Raw genomic sequence first — 23717 nt, forward strand, 5'->3', positions numbered from 1 at the left:
TTCTCTGCCAAAACATATTCGATGTGAGTACTGGCTGTCAGACCTTTCCTGGCAAAAAGAAAACTTCTTTGCAGCTTTGGCATTGTAAATATTGTTTTAAGCTGTTTGAACAATATATTCCCCATTGCTGTCAGTTGTTCTGGAGAGAAAGAGATAGTCCCAAAAGATCATATTGCTGGAGTGTATTTCTCTGCATGAAAACAATATCTAACAATTAGATGCATTCAGAGATGGACTTCTAATCACAGGTTCATCTTCATTAAGCAATTCGAGTGAAACTTCACATGAGTTTTATCACTTGGATAGGTTATGCAAAATTAAACAAAAATCAACCCCTTGTAAATTACACATGTAAAATGGTGCCTGATTCTTTTAGCCCTATGTGTTTAAACGTTGACTTCCAAGACACTGAACATCACACCTTTTGTTCACCTAAGTATTACTTGGCAGTGTAGCTGCAGGTGTAGAAGTGAGACTGGTAGAAGAAACGGATTAATCACAGCAGACAGTTTCTGTTATGTTCGGTTCTCTACTAAGAGCAAATACTTCTTAATGTACGAAATGGTGATTTAATTAAAGAAGTGGATGAAGCATAAGCCTGAAGTCTGTTGTTGCTCTTGGCTGCAAGTGCCTTAAATTTACTTTCAGGTGAGAATAAATAAAGCCTCCTCATTCCAGGAGTCCATTTGGAGGCCCATTCACCGTCACCCTATAGGGTCCTTGTGATATGGACTATTGATTAAAGAGCAATTTTGCTATGTGAGGTTTGTTTAGGCTCTTATGTGAGTTTCTGTCATATTTCTCTATGGAATGTTCTAACTTTAAAGAATATGTCGTTTCCACAACTTTTGTTCTGTGGCATTTTTTCAGCAAGGCCTTCCCACAGCTTTGTAGCAAAGGCCTAGTCTTAATATTAATCAATGCATACTTGTGACTGACGTGACCTAAAAAAATAAACCCATTCATCATAAGAAAGGGACATTGTGTTGACGTCTGCTGATAATCAGGTCAGATGAAGTAGAGCTTGACTTGATCAAAACCAATGTAGAGTCTCATTTGTAACACACATACTCCATTAGTTGCCCTACAATGAGCAGACCCCACAGCACAAGCTTACAGCCGACAATTTAATAAACATTTCAGTCTTGTAAATGCATGTTTGATACTGTATATGTTCCACTTGAGGAAGGCAATTATACACGTTTCAAGAAAACTAAGAATAAGTCCTGAACTTTCATTCATTCATTCTCATGAAAGTGTGTGCGTTCATAAATGTGCATGTGTCAGTGCGAGCGTGTCAGGTTGTGTGGCAATCTTGCATAAGTAATGGCTGTTAAAAAGAAGGAAAGGATCTAATTCTATGGCCTTGCATGGCCTTTATACATCAAAGAAATGACACTTCACCTTGTTCTTTAAGTCGTTCACACCAGCTGTGAGTCACCATTTATTGACATACACTATGCTTAATGTTTCTATCCAGATATACAGTATATTCCCTGAACTGAGGGAGATCCGCCTAGTTTTCTTACTGCACAAAGATTCTTGAACTCCTGTTGCTCGTTGAGTGCTGATTGGGAAGTGAGAGAGTGGTCCAGACAGTTAATTAGGGACACCTTCACCTAATTTATGTCTCTCTCCCCATACGGGAGACACTTGTTGAAGAGCTGGTACAGTTAAATACCATCATGGCACAGAATAATGAAAGTCCATGACAGGCCTTTCGACATGAATAAGGCTATCATACATCAAGGTGGCTGCTGAAAGCGGATCATATAATTAGATACTTATTCCCCCTCACTGCACCCACTACAGTTTGCATACTGACCAAACAGATCAACGGACAACGCCATCACCCTAGCCCCCCCACATGGCCCTACGCTTCCAACTATGTTGCTCTACGTACCCCAGGTTAACATCAGGTTAGCATTTGCAGGACTCCCTGGTCAAGTTAGCAATAACAAATATGCAATGTCCGGTTTGACTTTCAAAATAAAACATGTGGTCGCAGTTTGGTTAGATTTAGGCACCAAACTACTTGGCTAGGTTTAGGAAAATATTGTGGTACATTAGAACTATATTAGAGCTCTTTTTCTCTTTTCTCATTTTACTTGTGTGATTTTCTTTTGTACATTTTCTATGAGCATTGTTGGGAAAACAAGATTTTGAACAAGAGCCAGAGAACAAGAATTTCATTGCCAACCTTTCTGATTTTATTTATTTTTTGTCTAACACACTGCAATGCAGCATGATGTACATGAGTTAGCCTTCAAATACCCTGCATCTGTGTTGTTTGTTTGTGAGAGAGAGAGAGAGATTTCAACGTTTACTATTAAGCTACAACTTTTCCTCTGCCATAGTAGAGCATAGGCTGCAGTTAAGGAAAAAGAAGGGGGAAAAATACTGTATCTTATATTTTTCTCTCTCCTTGTGATAATCACTGTGGTCCCTAGTCCACGCTGCCTTTCCCTTATTTTGACATTTTATATCAAATATTTTATTAATCCAGCCTAGCAAGGAGCGCAGAACACTGTTTGAACATGACAAGCTAAAGAGGATGAGGAGAAATGGGCTTTTAATGAAGAGGACAAGGTTTTATCATGGGAAAATGAACACCAGCAAAGAGTGGGAATTACTTCTGTCGCTTTGAAGTTAATGTGAGAGGCTGAATTAAATTGAAAAAAAAAGTAATTTTTTCCCCTGCATTTTGGTCTGCTTAGCAGAAATCCTTAACCTTTTGCGTAAAGAGCCCTCCCACTTGCCCTGGACGTCAGTGCTTCTGTATCTTGTTTCACACTCTGCAAGATGAGAAATGTGGTGTTTTTGCTGCATGTGGGATATGACACTCTTGGTTGGCAGCAGTGTGTAAATGCACATGGTCGAGGCTCATTACCTCATCAGTGAGTGGTAGTACATTCAATAGAGAAAATGACTTTTTGGTTCAGTGAAATAAGTGCTTTTTTTTCTCCATATGTGAGGATAAACACTTTTCTTACTACAGGTATTGGTAATACAGCTTGCCAGAGTAGTCTAAGTCATTTCACAAATAGCAAAAACATGAGGGGGAGAAAAACCCTGATCTTATTTGCATGAGACAGGTACCTCACAGTAATCAAATGTACACTTTTGCTATGAGGACAGTTTATGGTACATGATATGCACACTTTCTCAGGGAACACATTATTTGCAGAGAGCTGACATTGTAGATTAAATCAGGAACAATACATACATTTCAAACTAACTGTGTTCCCACTAGCAATTCAGCAGATTCCACAGAATAACTGGATACACATCTCTCAAACCTTGACATTGAATAAAATAATCCCAATATTTCAGAAACATTTTATGAAAGGGATTTAAATGGAATTAGAAACAAATTGTGCAGTAAAATATAAACTACGTACCGAGGTGGTAGACCTCAAGGAAGCATTCTCTCAGGAGAGTTTTAATAAACTACAATAAGTTATAGCAGATGATCGAGTATTTTCAGAGGGATTTGTTCTGCTAAAAATTCAGTATGTGGGTCATATTGTTCTATATTGTAAAATTCATGCCTCTTTGGTCAGTGTCTTTCATTAATGCCACCAGCAGTAGCACAAAGAACAAATGTTTATTATAACAAAAGGCAGTAAGACATCTGTCATCTTTTGTCAATGCTTTAAATTGTTTTGATTCTTGCAGTTATGCACCAGTGAGTGAGTCATTTTGAACATTAATAACCTCCCGGCAGTGGACTATAATGAACAGGAAAATGTGCATCTACTTGATTAAAGTAATCAATTGATGCTGTCTAAGTGTAGTTTATGTGAAAACTTCTAAAAGTCACATTTCCACTTTCCATTGGCTATTAATGATTTAAATGAAGGAGCATCACAGAGAAGCATGTGGGACTGATTTAGTTGACAATGTTATGTTATAAATTACTAGGCTGATGTATAGAATTGTACTCTACTGTGACGACATTACTACTGAACTATAAATACACAACTGCATTAGTAGATAAATCTTCTGATATGATCATGTTTGGCTCCATATGTATTTTATTTGTACTTGTCTTCCTTTTTGCTCTAGCCTTTTCTGCCCTGAGGAGGACATCCATTAAAGAGGGCATCAAATGAGATTGTTTGCCAGAATGTGCTCTCCTCTTGTCCATTCATTCCTCCCGTGTACCTCCTTCATGAATTCTCTTGACAACTCTGATAACACAAGAAGCTGGAGGGCTGCTTATATGTAAAAACTTCCATTTGCATCTGAAAGCCAGTTGGCAAGCACAATCACTATTCTCATAACACCCAGAACAGGGGCCTCTTACAAATATTTCCTCTTGTTTGACAGTGCATTTGTTCAGCGGGCAGGCTCGGGGAGCAAATGGCTGAGTAACCTTGTATTCCATCGTGAAGGTTATCACTTTCCGAACAGTGTTGGAATGTCTTGCAGGTGCGATGACAATTTCACGACCAATTACACTCCCTCTCACTCATCACCGATTGACAATGTCGTCCTCGAAGAAGTTGAGGATTTTACTCCTGTTAGAGCTGAACTTTGCTGCCCCCATCCTTCTTACTTTACATTCAGACAATTAGAGGTGTACCCACTGTCTTTTAACTATTTTACAATGCTTCTGAATATAGGCTTCTGGATATTCAGAATGAAACTGCTGGACAGGGCTCATGCTGATGGATGAGCAACTTGAGGGTGAAAAAAGGGATCCTGGAGCCAGTGCAGTGCTCGTGCTCACAGGCTGTCAACCTGCCAGCACTCAGCTGAAACCTCAAGTGATTGCATACAGGCTTTAACACAATCATGCAAGGACCCCACAGGCCTTATGATGGTGTACATACAGCATGCTGCAGATGGAATCATCAATAATCGAATGCTGGTAGAAACTGCTTAGACTGTGCAATATCAAGCCAGTGTGGTTTATGCATGTCTGTAAGTTTGAAGTCTTTATTAATTAATCCCACAATGTGTTTAGTTAAGAATGGAAACGCTCAAACATTTATTCCAGTAAGCCTCAGAAAGATGATGATTTTTTTCTTTTTTTAATTTTGACTATCAGCTTGCTTCTTTGTCTTCAGACTCAGCACTGTTATGTTCGCACTCCTCTGAGGGATGACATTTACCCCCCAAAAACACATACAGTGACCATAATATTTATCAAACCAACATATGACAGCAATATTTAAGCAAGTGCCATGTTGTACTTGTTTGCACATGTAGGGCTGACAATAAAGAGGCTTCCATCATTAATGTTTGTTCTGAATGTGAAAAAAGGGCCAGCGTTTTTATTGGCACTCAGCAGGATTGTGCAGCAGCCATGTACACCTTGTGATCTAAGCAAATTAGCTGTGAAATGTGGAGTTGTGCTGATGTCAGGTTTTAATTGAAGCCCACTGAGTCTCACTTTCAAGGTGGGCTACATAAAGGTATGCAACTTTACATAACTAAATAGAGCATGAAAACCCCCTGAAATTAAAAGGTAACCCATACATCAAACTAGTCCCTTTTTTTTGTGAAAATGACGACACATTTATTTACTTTGTCTGCTTGTATCAGCCTTTTCCAGGGAAGGATTTCAGCCTACAGCAAGGCTGAAATCCTTCACAGAATATATTTTCAGTCTTCTCTATTACAAATACGCAATATAATTTATCTGTATCTGACAAACAGTCCATTCTGGGTGCCTTTTTGTTTCTTACCTTATTGTTTAGTATGATAGGTTATCCAGCAAAATTGGACACTTCACCCCAGTTTATAAATGTTTTCCTTTGTGACCTCAAGTTGATTCAGTAGAACTCAGTCAAGTGCAAGAGAAATTGCTGTGGTCTATTTATGTTTATAGTTTTCCAGTAATCGATTTTCATTTGCAGAACCCAGAGAAAAATCTAGACCACCTTTGGAAAGGCCACCAATACCTCAACGAGCAATCAATGGCCAGCATTCTTTTTCTACTGGAAGTGTTTTAGCGGAAAAAGCTCTACCCAAGACATTTTTTACATGGAACTCTTGTATGTTAAATGTTACACAATGCAGTGCTCGAACACATCAAGCACAGGTTTCATTCTAAAGTTTACCAGAGTGGGCACTGCACCACACTAACGGCTGTGTCTGTTTTTATTTAGTAGCAGGTCAGACCGAGGTCTTGTTTTGGCATGAACCCACAGGGTGCAGTCAGAAAATGGGGACACCAGCATATGGATGCTCACAGTACTGTTGGCTTTGTAATGGTGTATTAAGCTTTGTTGGCACAGTCGTGGTCTTTCATTTCCTACAAAGTAAGGTCAACGATAATTACTACTAACATAATCGCCATCCAATAAGTGATCATCTTGCTCCTCTGGTTATTGAAAACTACTCATTATGCATTTAAATGAGCCAACATGCGACCATTCATCTGTTCATGAAAGGGACATTCACTGTGTTCAAATTATTATACAATTAAATTATACACAATGTAAGGATATGCTTATTATTGCAGCTGTCATGTTGTTAGATTCACCAGGTGATCTTATTTGAATTGAGGACATAATGGGATTAAGTATAGCCTGATTAACAGAGGTGGATTATTCTGTCATCTACTATTCTTCACTTTTTTTATGAAAGTATTCAAAAATAACCAAAAGGGGTTTAGTTCGGAAAGCAAGTAAACATTTATTTTTGTATGCAAATTCGAAGGCGGTCAAGATGCAAAGAGTTTTCAGCCACACTAGCATCTCTTTGAGGCTGCGGGACACGGGTGCTTTTGGCTAAATGCTACTGCTAAGGTCAGGAGATTACCCACTTCATCCTCTGGGGACCATGAATGTCTGTCCAATATTTAATGGCAATCCATGAGATATTTTCATCTGAACTAAAGCAGTGGACCAACTGACATTCCTATCCCTAGTGCCATGCCACTAGCGTAGCCAAAAAAAAAGTGTAAGCCCCAGGCCAATTATTCACTGGGCTTAGGATAAAAAGCCACAAAACCACGACTACCTTTACAATCTTCTCCCAAAAAGGTAAACAGGGTGTAGCTGGGGCAAGGAAGGAGACAGCAGAGAGCCTGTAGTGTCCCTGGCCTCTTTAATAATCAGAACAGATGAGGTACACCAGAGGGGAAAGGACATCAAAGTTAAAATAAAAGCAACAGAGGGAGCACATAACACTCATTAATCTTTCAAATCACTCTTGGTTTACAATTTAGCCTCGTTTCTCTCAGTGTTTTGTTTCTGCACACACACCCCACAGGTCATCCATATACTGGATGCAGGAAACCAAAAGAGCACGAGGTCAAGGAAAAGAAAATCAATGAATACCAATGAAGTCCCTCTAGTTTCCTACCCTTGTTTTTCCTACTAGCCTTTGGATTACTACACATCCCAAAGTGTGTGGTGAGGAAATATGACCCTGAATACAATACATTTGGATTAATAATGGCAGGCAGTGATGCTGAGCTGAGAGCACTGTGTGTTGAATAAGGTGACATCCTGTCAAAGCCCAGTTTATTTTTTTTTTCTCCCTTTTTTGTTTTTGGCATATCATGTTTTTTCTCATTTATTTGGGTTGGTGGTCTGTGGAAATCTTTTTTAAGTTACAAAAGATTGAGAACCCCTGATGTAAAACTTGAAAGTGAATCTAGCAGTGAAGCATATATACACCTAAACTCAACACTTATTCAAATAAAGATGTTTTTGTCCACGTAAACCTGAAAATGTTGCAACAAGCAAGAAAAGCTTGGCTCAGATTTAGAAGGCAATTCAAAGTTGTTAACATTCAATTCAGAGTGTAATGCTGTTGCTTCCATTTACCCTTTTGTGGACAATTTGTGAATAGCTTGTTGTAATCTTGAAGGCAGCTATAGTGGTTGAGACCTTCAGCTCAAACCAGAGCCCTCCAAAATGTTTTCTTTGTAAAATGTCCATCAATGAACATCACTGTGCTGACAAAGATAAGATGAAACTCAATAAATTGCATCAGTCTTTTTACTTTGACCATAGGTTTTAATGGCATCTGCTGTAATTTCCTGGACTAAAAGATCTCGCTATCAGCTTCTATCTCTCTGTCTTTCGGTCTTTTGTTTACTGAGTCTGTCCACACGTCTTTTCCAAAGTGGCAGTTTGAGTGTGGCTATTTTCACAGTAGCGAGTGTCTCAATTGCTTTTACTTTCCATAAAAGCACATCAGCCATGACACATGTTAATTATAAGGAATATCTCGGCTTAATGGCTCCCACCACAGGTCCAGGGCTGTTAGACTGTGAGTGTCACATGCTAAATGAATTCATAAGGGGGAGTTGCTTTTAGCAACCTGTGCTGACATTGCTGATGAATTATCTCATGAAGTCAGGTGTCACACTACATGGCGGGTGACTTCATTTGTGTACAGGTGTGAGGGGATTAGATGATTAGATGATTCTTCATTTGTTTACAGCTGCACAGAGAAGCAGGTCACACTTGAAATATTGTACCAGAGAAAGGGAACTGTCAAAAAAAGCTTTCTGACTAAACTAATTAGTTAATTTACACCTTGACATTTGTTACACAGCTTTACTATGCCTGATAACAAATGCATAAAAACAAGCTGTAGCACTTTCAGTATGAATGATAAATTAAAAAATAATTTGAAACCAGTGGGGAGCTTTTACCCCCAGACACCCCCAGATGTCATCCTCCTCTAGGAAGGTGCTCCAACCGACCAGTAAGAGTTGCTAGTGCAGTGTCAAGGACATAACCCCTCACTGGCTTCCTATTCTGGAAAACAGAACCAAGCTGGAGTCACTGCTATTGATGATTACATTATTTTGTAAGCCTTGAATTTCTTGCTTGTAGCATGGAGTTATTATAGATGAACAAGCACACACACAGTCCAGATGTTGTTCAGTTCCAGTGTGCAGGCGTGCAGCATCAGCTGCTTTTTTTTAATTGACGTTCCTATAGGCCTTGGAAATTTCACTGTGTATTGTCAAGAATAACAGTTGCACATTGCTGAATTGATATGCACAGCTAGCTTGGCTGTCTAAAATATTTTATTATCATAACTCAGACATAATAAATCCTTAAAAGCAATGAACCCTACTAGCACAGTCTGCCAACAAAAATGTGTTTAAAGCTTAAGAAATGTACTGCTAAGGTGATGGGGTCCTCTTTCACACAACCTCACAGGCCGGCCAACTGTACCCCAACATTGTCCACTAACCATATGTTGGTCAGTAGGGGTGTGACCATACACTTAGCTCATGGGACAAGATGATACACGATATCGGGAAAGTCACAAAAGGCAAAACAATGCAGGTGCATTTAGAAATGTAACAATATTGTTTGTGTCTTGTCTGTCACTGTCACCATTGGTACCCAAAATTCTGTTGATTTTAAAAGTGGGGGGGCATCTTCTATGCTAATTTTACACTCGCACTCCGTCATGCTGATATCGTGAGACAGCTTTTCACCTTGACAAGAAATATTGTCAGAAATGTGGCAAACGATCTCATCACACACTTATTGGTTAGGTTTGGTTGTAGATGTGTGATGCTTGGGTTTGGACTAAATTGAAGTTTCATGGATTCCTGATCCTGGCTTAAGAACCCGAGACAAGACGCTGCATGAGAGATTCCGCTCATCAGAAAAAAGCCTATATGTATGTTGATGCCAAAGTCAGAGTTTCAATCTATGTTAGTATTGGCTTTTGACAGGGTTCATGTAGAGGGAAATGCATTGTTGGATTGAGTATAATTGTTGACATTAAAAACTAATGAGACCAAACAATGACCAACCAAAATATTTAATTCATGCCTTGACTTAACTTATACATTACAATCACTATAATATTTCTTGGTACATGGAAATGCAGCACAGCAGCGTCCAGCTTGTTGATGCTTATGATTTATGCTTGTGACTTTGAAGATACAGTTGACTTCAAGAGCCAGAGCAGCACAATACATACTGTAATTACAATAGAAAGTATAAAAACATGTTATCTGTAAAGACATAAACAAAAATTCATAGCCTGATCTGTAGAGATACTCTTGCTGAGCACCAGTATAATACACATAAACACACCTTGTTCTTACAGCAGATTTGACTGTCATTGTTGTTCCATAGAGAGCTCTTTCGCCAAGGACAGGTGTGGAGAGAGTAATGTAACAATTAAAATCCATACTTGGAGTGTAGAGATTTGCCATTAAGTTGTTTGAGTCTCAGCAAAGCCCTTATTGAATTGTGACTATATGTGGTGTTCTTTCTTAATGTGACATAGATTAACTAATGTCCTCTCATTGTCATAAAAGCCAGACTCTGTGACAGGTAATTAAGAGTGTGGAGGAGCGGGGATGGTGACACCCACCCACCCATTATGGAGGTGCATCTTCACCCAATCACCGGTGTGGTGATTGGGTGAAGATGCACCTCCATAATTCCATAATAACTCCATAATTCCATAATTCTTCATCACCTCCACAAATGTCCTTTCTGTACTTAAGCATGGTTGTTTTTAAATCACAAATATTAAGTTAGATCTCTCTTTTTTTTTTATCCCTACAAAAACTGTTTGTGCAAAAGTGAGAAATTAAAAAGCTGTGGCTTTGAAGGGAGTTGTGCATAAATATCAGGCAGGTGCAGTTTCCTCCTGTAGTTTTGTCATCACTTTGAGACTGAGATTTCCCCCAACTTTCATGATTTATGCTAAGCTAAGTTAGCTGTCTCCAGGCTACAGTTTAAAATTGAATTGACAGATATGAGTGGTTTATTGGCCATATTCACTCTAACCCTAACCTTAACCATGTAGATGCCAAAAACGAACCTTAGCTTAAAGCTAGGATAGGCAACTTGGAAGAGAGAGAGCAGTATCCAATGGAAAAAAATCCCAAACCCCCCTACCTTCAGGCCTTACTCCAAAGCCACTCCCCCAAAACATATTTTCATGTGCTATGAGTACATAGGCAGAGTGCGCTCAGGTAGGCCAGCCAATAATTTCATTCGGACCAAATGAAATGATTGGCCATACTTATTACAGTCCTGCGACAGCCAGATACCAGATATTTTTCATTTTTGTGTGCAAGCATTTGATTTATTGATTGCCGTTGGGATGTAAAGATAAATTCACCAAATTAACAAAGAATGCTTCTGAAATGAATTGCCTACCCCAGCTTTTTGTTACTTTACAAAACCTGCATATGTGTTTTTTGAATGCACTGACACTCCACCAATGTTGTGATTTAGGTATGAGGACTTGTTGGCCCTTGGATAAGATTGTTAATGTGAAAGGCGGTTGCGGTGGTGGATATACCACTGCCACAGGGAGAAGCCCTTTTGAAGGCAGAGAAAAGCAGTATATGGCCCCAACAGAAATTCTGTGCACTTCAGATATTGCCCGTTTATGTGCAAGATTGCCAAAAAACAAAAACAAATCGGATGTCCATGCCCTTGTTATTTGGCAAAGTGTTAAATATATTATAGGACTTATGGATCCTGAGCAATTGTTTTAATTTGACTTTTGGCTTAAATTTAATACTGTATGTTGCACTTGGCAGTTTAGCTGCTGTGAAAGCAACTACTCTCATTCAAACTCTGTCCATCTCTTCACTTCTTACATCTCCTTATATTTTCCCTCCCACTGCCCTGCTCTGTTCCTTTGCTGCTTCCCCTCTAACTTTCCTTTTTCATGCTCCCTGTCTTACCCTGTGTCTATCATTTCCTCATCTCTCCCTCTCTCTCTTGCTCCCCTCGCTTTTCTCTTGTTTCCTTTGAAGTGCTAAACAATGAGAGAGCTACACTGTTAAGCTCATTGGGAAATCCAGGCTGAAACTGCATGGCACAGTGCAGCACAGCTGAATCTTGTCCTCAGGACCACAGGAGGATGGGAGGAAAGGAGGCAGCATCAGAAGTATGGTCGGCATGCAGTGACAACAACAATGGCTGCACAGAGGCCTTGATCCTGCAAGCCGTCAACAGATTACATCTGCACAGCATGGCTGATGAACGTTATGACTCATTTCTCGTGCCTGTCTGTGTCTGTTGCTGTGACTGTTGAACCTGGATAACTGTCCATTTCTTGACAGGATGTGTATGAGACTTTCAAGGTGTAATTATGGAGACGCATTTGCATGTCAAGACTCTAGTTAAAGCATTTCACTAGTGCAGCATGTCAGCATAGAGGAGAAAGACAATCACTCATCTTTACCATTGTCTTTGTCTTTCCTTTCCTGTCTTTTTTCCTTGCATGCAGCCACAGACACATCCATGCCGTGATGAATGCTATTCATTACTAAAGGATGGAACGGGAAATGAAGCAAAATGAGTGCTTTGGGAAGCAATCCGTGACTGGGGCATACACTATCGTCTGCTAAAGCATCTGAGACATGTGTTTATCCACTCCCACGTTTCCTTCGAGCTGTATCTCACAGTTACTCACATTATGCTGTATGCACCTCCCTTTGAAATCTGATACGGCCTCTCTCTCCTTTCCAATTTCCTTTTCTATCTATGTCTGTCTCTTTCTTTCATATTGTTACATGCTAATGCCAACACTGCATGATGTTTTTACATGGTCCTTTTAAGCTGTTCTTGAGTAAGTCTGTCTCATAGATGATCTACCTATATAATTCACCCTCCATCAACTACGCTTAATACAGACAAATCCCTTTCTGCTTTTCATATTGACAAGACTGACTCCATAAGGATTCATGATGACAACTTGACATTTCATATTTATTTTCATGAACTAAGAATTTTATTTAATTAATATGTGTGGGAATAGCACATGTATCACATATGCTTTTCCTATGTCTATAAATACCTGCAATGGTGTTTTCAGCACTTTGTGAAGCATGTGGGTAGAAGATTGCTTCATTCTCAGTGGTGTGCTGAACTTTCATCTAATGGCTGTTTAATTTGTTTGATTACTCTGAGATGGAAAAAGTCTTGAGGTCTCTCCACACTGCTAGAAAGTCTCTAGCTCTCTGCACGTCATTTCACTCCATTACAAACACAATTTGATAATTGCCGAGCATGTACTGAAAATCATGTGTAGAGGGTTTGAGAGACTGGTGTGACAGTACAGGTCATTGATGATTGCATAAATGCATTAATTTGAGAATTGATTAGATAACATGTTTGTCAACATACGTGTCTTGACATTACACAAGACACAAGTGATGTTGTCAACCTCGTGAAGTATGAGAGACATTTAGATTTCACCAAGTTTCTCCTGTTAATAATAGAATATATGATTGCTTGCCTATTCACTGTCTGAGATGAGAAAGTTGATATCGGTTTCTTCTCTGTTCAGCACAGATATTGTCAAGAAAATGTTTAGTCTAGAACTGATCTAAGATTGTATATTAGTCCTTTGTCATCATGCTCAGACACGCAAACATTCATAAAATTTGATTTGTTATGGGAAAAAACAATGCAAATACAAACTCTTTAGACTGAAGGCAGTCTTCTTAATGACTTGTTGAGAAAGAAAATATAACATACTAGAGTCATAGACATGCTAGCGACAATGTGTTCCTATGCTCGTGTGTTTTAAACTAAATCCTAACGCTTGGCATGTTAGCATGCTAACATTTGCTATTAGTGCTAAACACAAAGAAAATTAGTTTCTTGATGGACAGATTGCTTTACTTGTTGCTAATGTTACCGCTACCTACTGCTAACTGTAGCTGTTGGCTACCTAGCTCTGTTAGCCCTACCGTTAGCTAGCAGCTATTAGCTTAGCTGACTCTGCCCGAACTGGGAGCTCTAAGCTAGCAGCAGTTAAAGATATCTGTCCATCCGGAAACTGCTTAAATGACAGATGAGGTTGAGGCAGAGCAGCAGGAGGACATCAGAGGGAACACCAGAAAATATACTCTGGCCATTAATCCAATTTGACATAGTGGCCAAACTGTGGAATTCCAACGTCTGGTGCCAACGTCTCCCATGTGATGCACACTGGTCCCAAAAGACTTTTTAGTATAAACTTAAATTGTGAAAAAACAAAGCGACTGTAAAACAGTGGATACATTTTTTGAGCGTCAGGGCCAGTATAAGAAAAATAAGAATTTATATTAAACTATTTTATTTAACTGTGAATCATGCAATGACTCTGCTCAAGAGTCTAAATAGCAGCATGTTGACAACTGGCATATAAAAAACATTTTCTTGTACTTTTACTCACAGATCAAGGTCGAGATCTAGATGGAGTTTATTGTATCCAAAGACAAAACAGTCTTGGAGACAATTAATTAAAGTTAACCTAAACAGCATAAACAACAGAGACCTTTATGCACTCTAAAAATACTGATAAACGCCAGAAGTTTTGCACCTTCAGTTTCAACAGTTCACAACAGTTTCCAGTGTACTTTGTCTAAAAGGGTTCCAGCTTCCAGATTTGAATAAAAGACAAATTAACCAGGCTGGTAATCCATCACAATACATAACATCACACGGTACAAGGCTGCTGTGCATCTTTGCACAAGACAAACTCCGGCGTTTGTAGGGCAACCTGAATGCATTACTGAACATATAATGGAAACTGACAGGAAATGTGAGAATAAAGAGATACTCTCTGAGAATGAGATAAATAATTGCACTCTTAATCACAAATAAATTAGTGGAAGATTGTGCTATACTGTAGTTGGGACATGGTATACTGTGCATTGTGGATTTAACACCTTCCTTCTTTTTGCTTTATAGGCATGTGTGAATTTGACTAAAAGAAGATGTGGTGTGATCACAGGAACTCAAATCAGGTATGTCTTTCTCAGATATTTCTCTTTTGGTAGTTTGTAACCCGTAAAAGATAAAGTCTGTGTGTTTCTGTCGTGTGCATGCAAGTGTGCATTAGGGTCCTTTCTGTGTTCTACTCAGCCAGTCAGTTACACTGTAATTTTGCCCTGGTGAACTAGAGTGGGACATCCCAGAGATGTACTGAATCTGACAGGCTGGACTGTAGAGGTTTTTATGGGATTGCTTTACTATGTTTTATTGATGTCCCTAAGATGATTCACCCTGACATTTGCTGATGCTCTCTGTCTCAAGCAAATCTCTGGCCATCACAAAACTGCTTAGTAAATATTTAACGGGTCCCCCCCCCATCAGTGTTGACCATTCCCTAGATAGTGAGCGTTACCAAGGGATTACCAAGGTCTACCCTTAACATTTAGAGCTAGGACAGAAAGTAGACTCCAAAGCAAACTCGCAGACTTTGTGACTCAACCAGACAGCTTGGCACCACAAATTAGCTGAAAGTGCCTTAGAGCTCTATAGAGGTTCAGTTTGTGGCGTTAATTTCCAGTGGGATTCACAGTACTAGCAACTGTTTCACATTACAGGGAATTTTTTCAGTCAGTTACAAAAAATATTGGTAAATGGAGCTGTACCTATGTGTTTAGCCACATTATTAAGGACTCTTAAGGAAACAGATTTAGCTATTTAGGGGTTTCTAAGACACTTTCAATTGGCAAGCCCCAGACCTATGATTAATCATTATTGTCTCAACAGAATCTCTGTTCACCATGAAGATTTTGTCTTTGCACTTTGCTTTTTGTTTGGTCAAAGGGCAAAACCAGCAGCACATCTTGATAGTCAATATCTGTATCCTGATTGGCAAGGGAGGCATTTAGAAGACAAAGCAGTTCATTCAGCAGGAACTGCTGCCTGTGCGGAACTTTGTACCAGCAGCTCAGGAAAGCTCAAATCTACATGTCTGTGCCAGAGGGTGACGCACTCAAACTGAGATTTATGTCATTATTGATAGAATTATTATTAAAATGGCTTTTTACACCAGGTGATGAAGAGGTTTAGCTGATATGTGTGTTGTGTAAAATTCTTGTGGTATTGTAATTAATGTAGGTTTTCTAATTTTCTCCTGGATAAAAAACCTTTTTATAGATGCCAGATATTTTGCAAATACAAATTAGGACTCATATGTTGATCATTTGAATTTGTGTGTGTGTGTGTGTGTGTGTGTGTGTGTGTGTGTGTGTGTCTTATTGATTTTAATGGTCTCATTCTTTCTCTCTGTTTCTGACAATTATTTGTTGTTTAAATAATAAATGTCTGGTGTTGAATTAAGCTTTTGGACCACCTCTTCTGAAGGTAACAGGGCCCAGTAACTTATGTACACACAGACACACACACAGAGAAAAGCTATGTGCACAGATTTGCAATCCACATACTGAGTGACAAGTTTAGAGTTTGTACGTGAACTGGAGAACAAGGAGTAGGGAGAAGAGAGATGGGAGAAATAAAGAGGCAGTAGAGCAGGAAGTGGGGCATGTACCACAGCATAAGGGATATACGCCGATCAAGTGGTTGGAGCATAAAGGGGAGTGGAGAAGGAACTGATGGGGTTCAGATGGTTATACTCCATTAATAGCATGTATGGTCGAGCAGAGACATCAGGCTCACATGGTGCTTTGATGGGGTTCAGGATCAGAGAAATATAGAAGTCAACATTGTATAAGTAAGTGAAATCACAGCTGATGTTGCATTAGAGGCTTCAGCTCAATGGTCTTAATCGAAGGACTATTGTATGCCTGCACTATATTATAGAGGTGTCAATGGAGGTATTTGTTTCAGGGCCATAGCCAACCCACAGACACAGGCTTCTTCATCTCACAGTTAATCACATTTGTCATTCTTGTCTTTCAAAACAGTTCCTGCCTCTTCATGGGATTTCTAACAGAATAAAGGAGAGAGAGAAAAGCGTGCCTTTGAGACAATCCAATTCAGCGCTCCTCTACAGCTTTACTGTAACACTGATATAATCTCGCTCCTCACTCAAGCCCTGAATGCATCTCCCTGACAAAACAGTAATCAGTGCACAGTTTCCTCTGCCTCGCATCCCTTAATGGGATGTTAAAAACTGCGGCATGTTTATGACTGTTGTTTCACTCATCTCCAATTTCATTTGGATGTTTCTAGTAGGCAGAACACAAACAGCAATTCAGGGAGGCTGTGCTGACAACTTTGCCTTTTCCTTGTGTGTATGTGTGAGTTGTGTGTGCCTTGGAATCCTGTAACCTGTACTATACTGACCTACAGTTCATTGGGAAAATTTAACCGGTTCAAGACACATACAGGTGGGTTTTTTTTGCAGTGAAGATCACCTAGTCATTCTTGTGTATTCAGAAAATGTCTGTACTTTGAATATTTGAACTCAGTTTATTCTATATTTCTTGTACCCTTCTCTGTGAAGCACCACAGCACACATCTTAGGTTTCAGTCATTCTTAAGTTGTGGTGGCATGTAGAATGCAGTTGTCATGCAGTATTTCTTTTTCAGTTTATAAGTTTTAAACTAGTGAAATCCATGTTTGTTAATGACATTAGAAAGATCGAGGTTAGTCATTTTTCAACCAACCAAGTCCACAATATACACCATTCTCTCTCTGCCTCGCCATTGTAGGAGAACTATATTATAGGACCATTGCTGATCAGATGCACACAAAGAAAATGAAATAGAACACAAAGAAGTTTACAGTTTCATTTGGCTCTGATGTCCGTTGATCATGTGCTAAAACAAAATAGCAAAATGGTAAACTGCAGCAATACATTTTTCATTGAAAGCATTTTATATATATTTACATTTTTGTCAGTTCAAGTTTATTGTGATTTTAATGAAGTTATGATTTAAAATATTTACATTTTCTGTCAAGTTTACTGTTTAAAATTTACAGTTGTATTTTACTGTCATTGTCATAAAATTACTCAGAGAAATCTTATGTGTTTTTGTAAAAACAAAATTGGCTGATAGATTGGATTATCGTTTTTTTATTATTCTTGAGACTTAATATAGGCCAAATTCAGGCTGACGTTACCTGGTTGGTTAGTGACATGTTTACAGTATACCAACAAAGGAGGAGATGGAACAACATCACAAAAGTGGCAGTAGATGTTTGTCATTTGCTGTGGTCTGAATGTGCAGTCAAGTACTTTTGGTTTTCGGTTTGTTTGTTACAGTAGTTAACCATCATACCCACACACAAAATAATTCAACCCAGTTGCATTCCCAGGTGTTTTTAAATAAAAGGAAAATATATTTTCAAGTCATGCAGAAGAAAATGTAGTATGCTGTTTGCATGTCTACTCGTCAATAAGCTGGTGTGTCTGTGGTGAAAGGGCATATTCAGGAGACGCAGAAAATGGAGTCCTTGCTGTAAGGCCCAATGCTATGATTAGGCTTCTGGCTCTAATTCTAGATGTTGCAACTATGGAATTGTTGAAAATCTTCAAATAAAATCTCTGCTTTTGTAAAAGGTGTTTGTAAATGTCTGAGATTACATATTATTCATGATACACATGTATGTACAGTACATACACACACAGACAAGCTTACGCCCAGGAAACAGAAATAGGAAAGAGGTTAGCATGGAAATGAACTGCCACTTGGTGTGCTTGTAGAATTATTTTATTTGTGTGTGTGTGTGTGTGTGTGTGTGCTTCTGGCCTGACTAAAGTCTAGAAAGAGAACAATATAAGCACATTTAGTTGAGTTTTCTATTTATTTGTCAGGGACTGTTTGACTAGACAATCTTTTATTGTCTCATTAACACTAACAGTTATGCAGATTTAGCTGTCTGCATACTGAAAACACAGGTCAAGGACATTTTTCAGTGAAGGGGGGGATTTTAGCTTTTGTTCTCCCCTCCCTCCTCGCAGTATCTGCTACTTCTTCACCATAGCCATATCTAAATCTTATCTCACGATAGCATCTACGTCCTTTATCTCCTGCATCTTATCTGTAGTGCCAGACACAAGGAAGTTCAATCCGAGAAAGAGAGAAAGGGAGAACAGTACTCACAGAATTAGGGAGAGGGGTAGAGATGGAGAAAAAATTGTGTAACAGTGAGAAAAAGAGAAATTCAGGTTTTCTGTAGCTACCATTAAGCACTATACTCACATGAAGTAAAAAATAAATACATAAAAAAGATGTGTCCACTTTGAACAGCATGAAACTGTATCTTGTAAAATTGGAATTTTAATCATCAAAATATTTTATTTCACAATGAAAAGGTCATTTTACAATCATGACTTTAAGGTTTTTTCACAGAAAGGCAAAAAAATGTTTTTTTTGTAAAGGGTTGCGAGGCCTTTGTTCTCTATATATCCTGTGCACAAAATACAATGCATCTTCACTGTTGTTTAGGGTATGTATTGATTTCCACAGAGTGATAAAAGATGCAATTCTGGCTCTGTGGACAACTTCTGACACCAATCAGTGTCATCACAAAGCACTCACTTTGGAACTTAATTGACCCTAGTTTGCACAAACTGTCAGGTTTTAATTTATAATAAGTACTTGATTTGATTCCATCCAGGATTAAAGTTGAAAGTCTCTGCTAGCAAGTTGAAGAAGTCAACTGCTCTTCTAGGTGCTAATGGACTCTCTAGAGGTTGCCCCTGGTCATGAAAGTAATAACCTGTGGTAGCTGTCAAAAGAGCTCTCTCCCCAAGGTTGCCAAGGTGTTCTCTGAAGAGGAGAAAAAAAGGTGGGGGGGGGGGATTGTGAGAGGGAACATTTTCATTACAGCCTTCAGTGTTGGTTTCTATAGCCTCTGGGATTCCTAGTAACAGATCTGGTGCTAGTGCTCTGGTCCCCATGTGTTCCAATTATCAAACCCCTTTAGCTTCCATGCCCATGTGAGCATCCCAAAGACATCATGTCTCATGAGTATCTGCTGTCACATAACTGAAGAGCAACTGAAAGAAAGTAGTACAAAATGTATTACAGGAATAACCGTGCAATGATTTTCATTTGCAGTTGCAGCCAGTTTATTTATTACTAGTAGACATTATTCCTTAAAGCTGCTATAATCAATACTTTTAGATTAGATAGAACGGATCACATGATTACTTGAATGTGAAAGGTGTCACTCCCAGAGAATTATCCCCCAATCTCATAGCTTCACAGTTTTAGCCGCAACAGGCAGCTGTTTTCAGCAAAAAGGCTCTGATAATCCCACTGTATGCTACCTGTCCAGTTAGTGACTAGCTGGTGGAGCATTTAGCAGCTAAAGAGCCACATATTTGCCTGAGGAGGAATATTAGGCTTTAATTTGTCAGGTGGCCAGAAATACAACTGCTGCTCTGTAACTGCTGGATGTGTTAATATTTTCTAACAATTTGTTCATATTAACATAAAGGGTAATAAATGTGTCAATGTTGTTTTTCACAGCTTGTGTCTGCTGCACGCAAGTGGTCAAGACAAAATCTGTTATTGAAGGTTTAAAATCTCAACACGTACAGATGGTATGCAAGGCTAAGCAAACTGTTGCATGGGACAAGTGCTTTTGCTTGTGTTGTTTTTGTTGGCTTGTGATGATTGACCTGATGTACCTTTTCATGACTATCCATATTGTATAGTTGCACCGCTCAAGGATTTACCACACTAAAAGCCTTTTCACACTAAGGATTATTTCTCATGCAGAAAACTCAGACAGCAATAAAATATAAATTGACTCCAGGTCTGCACTATAAATACCAGCAGAGTGGCTCAAATCTGGCAGCAGTTAGATATATTTTGCATAATTATGAACTTTCAACTCAATTGAATAGGACATTGTCAGATTAGCTGTCGGATTCAAATTCATGTTGTCGTGTAGCATATCAATAACGCACAGGGGAAACACCACAGCATGGTGTTTTGAACAAACTAGTAGTTATTAAGTCCACCCTTTGTGCAGACTTAAGCCCATGGATATTCTGTGTTAAACTGGTGAGTCAGCTGAGTTGCTCTGGCCTCAACCCCTTCTTTTTTAAATTTTGTTAGAATGACAGTGGAATAACTTAATTCTACACTCAAGTCTCTTAAAGTATCTCTGCAACCTCAGATTATTGATACTGGTTTTCAAGTAGCAGTATCAGCTTCATCTTCAACTCATTCTCAAACACCTGAGTGTTCATTAGTATGGGCAGGTAACAATAAAACAGAATTGTTTGTATTGATGTTTTTGTGCTCCTATTATCTCTGGGAATGGTAAATGTATTTGTAAGGCTCACCTGTTCTCCAAATGTCTTTATTTTGTACTCTTATCACTTGTTCACATGTTTTCACTGACCCATCTCTTGCTCACGCACACACACACGCACTCGTGCGCCCTGTATCACTGCCCCCTCTCTCTCTTGCTTGCCTGCTGTCTCAGTTGCTGTGACCTCTCAATATCACACAAGCTGTGATTGCCAAACTATGAATGTAACACTTAACACTTATTGGACTCCCTTCGGCATTTCCATTTGCACAGAGCCAATTTAAATTTTTGTAGTTGGTTGGGTGGTGGCTATGGTATAAGGCCTGCAGTTAGGCAGAAGCAAGCGCCCTTAGCAGAACTGTGTGTGTGTGTGTGTGTGTGTGTCTTTGTTTTCTTGAAAGGGTGGCTCACACAACCGTGGACCCTATTTAAACCCACATTTTGGCAATGCCACCATCTGAACTAACTATCCAATATCCTTTTTAAATGGCGTGACAAGTACAAATACTGACTTGTCAAGTACATTCCATGGATATTTTTCTTACTTCTTAGATAAATCAGCCTAATTCATAACAATAAACTGTTAAAGAGACAATTAACATGCTAATGAAGACTCATAGAAGAAAACTCACCATTGTGCTTTGGTGCTACAGAGCAGGCTTTCTTTCAGCACCATGGACAGCACCAAATACTTCACGCTTTACACAATACTTCACCACGCACACTTACCATTCAGTTGTGCGGAATGCTGGTTCGGGCTCTTATTGTTTCTTTGGTCTTGGGAGTGGGCCTTGTGCAGAGCAGAGTTGAGTCCTAAATCTCAAAAATTGTAGAAATATATGTCTATAGTTTGTCTATTTTCTGTGAACGCAGGGGTGGTGCTCCTTCGGGGGACTGCATCATGAAGTCCAGTTCACATGCCTCCAGAAAGATTTACTGGGAGAGGAAGAGAGAGAATGTGTCATTGCACCGTGCTGTGCTCAGAAAGCAAGGCATTCCCATCATACCCTAGATTTTCTTCACACATGGTGTCACCCATCAGCACGTCTGGAAGCTGTCCTCTCATCTTTCAACCTGTGATACTTGGCGCCGCACAGACGGTACAAACTGAGAGAAGAGAGGAGAAAATGTTGGCATTTTCTTGTTAATCTTATTATGTTCCCAACATCAACCTCTAAAATCACAGAATAACTGATGTGCTGTTCAATTGCATGGCTAAGATTGGACCCTTTCAGCTGTTTGGCAGCTTTAGATCTGCGAGCGTCTATGCGCATGTACACTCTCCCATGGGATCGCCTACAGGGAGCTCACAGGCAGAGGATTTTCAGGACTGAACAGCTGAGTGCATGCACAGAGTCCAGGGAACTGGCGCTTCAACAAGAAGAATTGTTCAATTTGTCCCGAGTGAAAAACAATATTCTAGATGAAGCATGTGTTTTTGTAGTGCTATTATCTTCTTGCTCTTGATGTTTTTTAGTTTTTTTTTATGTTCTCACAAGACTCATAGCGTCACTGTTGCTGTGTTGATGGGTTTGTTGACGTTATACTTTAAGAGGTCACCTTAAAGACGCAAAGCAATATCTAATTCAGCGAATTGTGGTCATTTTCTGCTCATCCGAGTATGACCATGCTCTCCTAGAAACAAGCTTCGAATGATTTATTGTGCCAATGAAAGAGCTCAAAAAGAAGCACACACTACCAGTTGACTCATTCTTGAATAAGATCCATGCTGACTGTATGGTTGTTTGAATCTCACATTGGTGGTATAACTTGGTAGTGCTTATTAATGCTGCACATTTTGTGCAACCAATTACCCAAGTTTCTATCCAAGTGTAAAAACATCCAGTCGCTCTTTGAAAACAAGTCATAGTCAAACATTTTAATGACACCAAAACCAATTTAATGGGTCGGCAAAATTCAATAGGTAAACAATGCACCTTCCATTCAAAAGAGAATAAAGAAATGCTTTCCACAGCTCCCAAATGTGAGACAAGAAGGTATTCATTGAGAATAATTAAACCATTGCTGTCTGGCACTGCAGGGGGTTTTACATCTGCTTGGCAAAATCAGCCTCTTCAGCTTTAAAGAAATGACTGAAGGTGCTGTATTAATGCAAGATCACTAATAGGAATTATTTTCCCTGAAGAAGACTCTCCTGCTAAGTGACTGAACCCTCAACGGAATACAAATAAGCAGTGTGCATCTTTCATAAAGGGACCCTCAGGCTTCCCTGGTTGTACAGGAAAAAAAGGCACAAACATTGATACAACTTTGAGCATTCTCAGAAGAATAGATGATACCTCAAAGTCAAGTTAATTGCTCCTAGTTAAATGAATTTTGTGCCTGCTCAATTAGTTTTAAAGGGGCTAGGAATTTTTTTGTTGAATTATGTATCACGTAAACATCTCATGCTGAAACATTTCCTTTTTAATATAAAAATAATACTAGTTTCCATACTCCTCTTTCCATGCTCCTTTTTATATAAACATTATTATGATGGGCACACACTCTGCAGATATTTGAAGAATGATATTATGAATAATGAAATATTGAAGAGGGGAAGGCCTGTTAATATCTTTTTCTTTATTTCTTAGTTATTAATGTCCTTATTAGACAAGGGCCTACAGTTAATGTTTTTCTCTTCTTAATCTTTTCTAATTTTTACTGATAAACTGACACACTAGCACAGACTACATTCATACATAGGGCTTTAAGAGAGACAAACTACATACATACACAGTCACACAAACCTAGATATGTATGATGTGTGGTTAATTCTCATTGAGAAG

The 23717-nt window shown here is 39.0% G+C and overlaps 1 protein-coding gene across 4 annotated transcripts in view; it reads left to right on the plus strand.

Annotated features, from left to right (window-relative positions):
- LOC123983872 (protocadherin-15-like) overlaps nucleotides 1-23717 on the plus strand; it is a 225915-nt gene that overhangs the window by 9641 nt on the left and 192557 nt on the right. For all 4 annotated transcript variants that reach the window (XR_006828318.1, XM_046070298.1, XM_046070299.1 and 1 more), the window contains exon 2: nucleotides 14652-14707. The gene's annotated coding sequence lies outside the window, so the exon portion shown is untranslated. The remainder of the gene's footprint in view (nucleotides 1-14651; nucleotides 14708-23717) is intronic.

Source organism: Micropterus dolomieu, linkage group LG15 (assembly GCF_021292245.1).
Source record: "Micropterus dolomieu isolate WLL.071019.BEF.003 ecotype Adirondacks linkage group LG15, ASM2129224v1, whole genome shotgun sequence".
Lineage (NCBI taxonomy): Eukaryota > Metazoa > Chordata > Actinopteri > Centrarchiformes > Centrarchidae > Micropterus > Micropterus dolomieu.